Source organism: Penaeus monodon, chromosome 40 (assembly GCF_015228065.2).
Source record: "Penaeus monodon isolate SGIC_2016 chromosome 40, NSTDA_Pmon_1, whole genome shotgun sequence".
Taxonomy (NCBI): domain Eukaryota; kingdom Metazoa; phylum Arthropoda; class Malacostraca; order Decapoda; family Penaeidae; genus Penaeus; species Penaeus monodon.
In genome coordinates this window covers 27977631-27982630 of record NC_051425.1, presented here as the reverse complement: position 1 = coordinate 27982630, position 5000 = coordinate 27977631, and positions in this window count along the sequence as shown.

The window sequence follows — 5000 nt, the reverse complement described above, 5'->3', positions numbered from 1 at the left end:
TGACTCCTGTCTCTCCTCCACCTCCGTAAGGACACCGTGTTATAAAGAACGATCATTTTCGAAAGCTATTTTACGGCGATAAGACATGACGACTTGGAAGATGCAAAAATGTATCATAATTCAGGGGTAGCTCAGGCACCCGGATTCTTCTGAAGGTGACAGCTGTACACTCGGCTTGTCTCATCTCACACGGGCAAGATGATGCTGTGTTTGCAATGTTTTTCTTTCTCTCTATGTTTCTTTTCTTCTGTTTGCCTTACCCTCTCTGGTTGTTTCTCTGTCTGTCTGGCTGTCTCTTTGTTTCTCTCTCTCTCTCTAACACTGTTTCTGTCTCTGTCTCTCTCTATCTATCTATCTATTTATTTCTCTCTCTCTCTCTCTACTCTTTCTCTCTCTCTCTCTCTCTCCTCTCTCTCTCTCTTCTCACTCTCTCTCTCTCTACTCTCTCTCTCTCTCTCTCTCTCTCTCTCTCTCTCTCTCTCTCTCTCTCTCTCTCTCTCTCTCTCTCTCTCTCTCTCTCACTCTCTCTCAAAATTAGTATTTATGATGTAGGACCGCCCTGTCGTGTTCCCTCTGGTCTTCATTCTTTCAGGTTTGGTCTCGGATGCGTAACATTTGCCTTCTTATTCTGGTAGAGAGAAGGAGAGAGAGAGAGAGAGAGAGAGAGAGAGAGAGAGAGAGAGAGAGAGAGAGAGAGAGAGAGAAACTGACCTAACTCTTCTTGTGCATGCCCCCTCCCTAATCTTTCCCGCATATTTCTTCTCTCTCTCTCTCTCTCTCTCTCTCTCTCTCTCTCTCTCTCTCTCTCTCTCTCTCTCTCTCTCTCTCTCTCTCTCTCTCTCTCTCTCTCTCTCTCTCTCTCTCTCTCTCTCTTCTTCCTCCTCTTTATATAAACTTTTTGCAATATTTTAACGTTCTCTTTCTTCTCCTCACCGACACTCCCTTTTTGCTTGTTTGTCTTCTCTCATCCTCTCCATCCCCTTCTCTGCTCCCATTCCTTCTCCTTCCTCTCCTTTTCTTCTTCATCGTCTCTTTTTACTCTCCTCCCTCTCCTTTTTTTATCCCTGTCTCTTCCTTTTTTTCTCCCTCTTCCCTTTCCTATTCTTCTTCCCCCCCCCCTCCATCCTCTCCTCTCCATTCCCCTCCTTATCCTCCCCCTCCCCTATATTCCCTTATTCCATCCTTCCATCTCCTTCTCTCCGCCCCCCCCCTCCCACTTGTACCTGCTTCTCCGTCTCCCATTACCTGCCTCCCTCCCTCACTCTCTCCCACTACCTGTGCTTGCTCCACCACGTCTGCTTTTAACCTGCTTGCAGCATTTGTCTCTCTCTCTCTCTCTCTCTCTCTCTCTCTCTCTCTCTCTCTCTCTCTCTCTCTCTCTCTCTCTCTCTCTCTCTCTCTCTTCTCTCTCTCTCTCTCTCTCTCTCTCTCTTTCGCCTCGTCCCTCTCTTATCCTCCTCTTCCACCCCCATTCCATCCTTCCTCCCTCCCTACCCCTCGGCCTTCCTCCTCCATTCTCCAACACCTCCTTCCTCCCTCCCTGTCTCTCCTCCCTTCCTCCCACCTCCTTTCTCCCTCCTCCCTTCCTCTCTCCTCCTTTCGATCTCCTCTCTTCCTCCCTCTTCTCCCTCCTCTCTCCTCCCTTCCTCCCACCTCTCTCCTCTCCTCTCTCATTCCTCTCCCATCTCTCTCCTCTCCTCTTCCCTCCTCCCTCCTCCCTCCTTCCCTCCTCCCATCTCTCTCCTCTTCCCTCCTCCCCCCCCCCCTTCATCTCAAGGTCATCAAGCAGCGTCATCTCAGAGAGTCACTTCTTCTGATCCGGACGGAATGTTTGAATGATAAAAATGATAAAACATAATAAGATAAAGAAGGGAGAAGAAGAAAGGAGATGATAATGAAAAAGAGAATGAAGAAATTGATGATACTGATGATGCAGGAGTTACAGAAGAAGAAAGAGTATGTAGAAAAGTCGAGACCAGACAAAATAGAAAACAAAAGATGATGATTGTGGTAAAGAATGTGAGGAAAAAAAAAAAGGAAATAGAAGACGAAGAAGAAGAAGAAGATACAGGAGGAGAAGAAAGCAAATGCAGCGGACGGCGAAGGAGTGTGATGATAGTGATGATGACATAATAATGATGACGATGGGGATGATGTAATGAATATGAGGAAGATATTAATATAGTGATTATGATGATGATGCCGGAATCTTTATGATGACGATGATGACGTAATGATTACAGTGATGGTAATGACGCTGCGCTTTTGATAATGATCCCCTAATCATTTTGATGGCGTAATGATTATGATAATGATGGTGACGTAATGATCATCATCGTGACGTGTGGGGATGTGATGACTACGCTGATGATAATGTGGTGATGACGATGATGTGCTGAAAGTAATGACGATGTGATAATGACCTTATATAACCTTTTTTTTTATTTCTTTACTTCTTTCGTTCACATTTTTTTCTCTCTCTTTCTGTTTGAATGTGATGATAAAGATGATATTATAATAATAATCATAATAAGTGATGAAAATGATTACAATAATAATAATTATAATGATAATAATAAGATCAAAGGTGATAATAACAATAATTATAAAATAGTAATAACGACGATGATGATAATAATGTCAAAAGTAGTAATGATAATGATATGATGATGATGATGATGAATATAATAACAATAATAATAAGAATGATAATAATAACTATAATGATAATAATGATAATAATAATAATGATAATAATAATGATAATAATAATAATAAATAATAATAATAATAACAATAATAATAATAATAAAATAATAATAATAATAACAATAATAATAATAATAATAATAATGATAATAATAACAATAATAACAATAATAATGATAATGATAATAATAATTAATGATGATAATTATAATAACAATAATGATAGTAATAATAATAGTAATACTGATAATAATAATAATAATAATAATAATAATAATAATAATAATAATAATAAGAAGAAGAAGAAGAAGAAGAAGGATAAGAAGAAGAATGGTAATTCTAATAATATTGATAATGAAAACATTAATAGCAGTAATAATGATAATGATAATAATAACGATAATGACGATGGAGATAATAAAAATAACACCTTCCTTTCAACAACAACGTTAGTAAGAAATATTCCTTACATATCATCGATAGCAGTTTATAATTAATGGGAAAACTTTGATGGAATCATCCAAACAGTAATCAAATGAAAACTTTTAAGAAAAAAGGATCTAAAAAAGAAGAAAAAAAAAAGTGAAAAACAAATGATTTTTTTTTTCTTTCTTTTACATTTATCCATTCATTTATTTCTCCTCTCTTTCATTCTCTCTCTTTTTAAATCTGTCTTCACTAGTTTTTACTTATTTTTTCTTTTTCTATTTTTGCCAGAGTGAGTCACTTACAACAACAGGATCGTAATTCTTTTTTAATCTCTCTTGTCTTGAATCACGATTTAAATGTCAATCTCAGATCAGGGATTACATCTATAAATTATTTTCCAAGATAATCCCAGAGAAAATTCTTCTTACACACCGAATCCTTAATGCTAATTAAAAAGTTTCTAATTAACTCTCTCCTTTCTGCCTCCTTAGTTTCTCTCCGTCTCTCTGTTTGTCTGTCTCTCTGTTTGTCTGTTTTCTGTCTCCCTGTTTCTCTGTCTCTCTGTTTCTCTGTCTCTCTGTTTCTTTGTCTCTCTCTTTCATTCTCTCTCTCTCTCTCTCTCTCTCTCTCTCTCTCTCTCTCTCTCTCTCTCTTCAGTCTATCTATCTATCTAATTATCTATCTATCTCTATATATCTCTATCTCTCTCTATCCATCTATCTTATTTCTTCTTTTCTCCATTTTCTGTATCCTTGTGCCTACGAGAGGAGAGATAGAAGGAGACTAACTATAATAATAATGATAATGATATTGATGATAATAACAATAACGATAATGATAATAATGGTAATAGTAATGGTCATGAAAACGATAACGATAATGATTATAATGATAGTGATAAAGTTATCAATGATAAAAGCCATAAAATTATAATATTAATGATTATGAAGATGATAATGCTAATAACAAAATTTATAATAAAATTAACAAAAGTAAATAGAAAAACAATTGCAATGAAGATATTTATAATAATATCAAAAAGAGTAATGATACAATGATAATAACAATAATGATAATGATAACAATATTAATAATAATAATGATAATGATAAGAACATTAAAAATAGTAGTAACAACAACAACAACAACAGCAATAATAATAATAGTAATAATGATACTACTAATAATAATAATAGTAATAATAATAATAATAATAATAATGATAATAATAATAATAATAATAATAATAATAATAATAATAATATAGTAGTAGTAATAATGATGATAGAAACAATGATAATGATAATATTGATAATGACATTATAAATAATGATAAGGATAATAATGTTAATTTTAGTAGTAATAAGATAATAAAAATGTTGACAATATGTGTAATAATATTAACGTTCATGATAAAAAAATAATAACAATAGTAATAATAATATAAAAATAATAATATTATTATATATATAATATATATATATATATATATATATATATATATATATATATATATATAAATATATATATATATATATATATATATATTATATATATATATATATATGTATATATATATATATTTAATATATAACATATATACATATTATTATTATTATATAAAATTAACATATATTATCATATTACTAATGTATATCATATTATCATTATCATGAACTCTAATCATTATTACTACATATTCAACATTATTATTATCTTATTAATACTAAATTAATTATACCTATATATATATATAATAGCATATCAATATATCATTATATGTATATCTATTATCATTTTATCTATACTATATTATATTATATATATTAAATTATATGTACTATTATAATTTAATAATACTA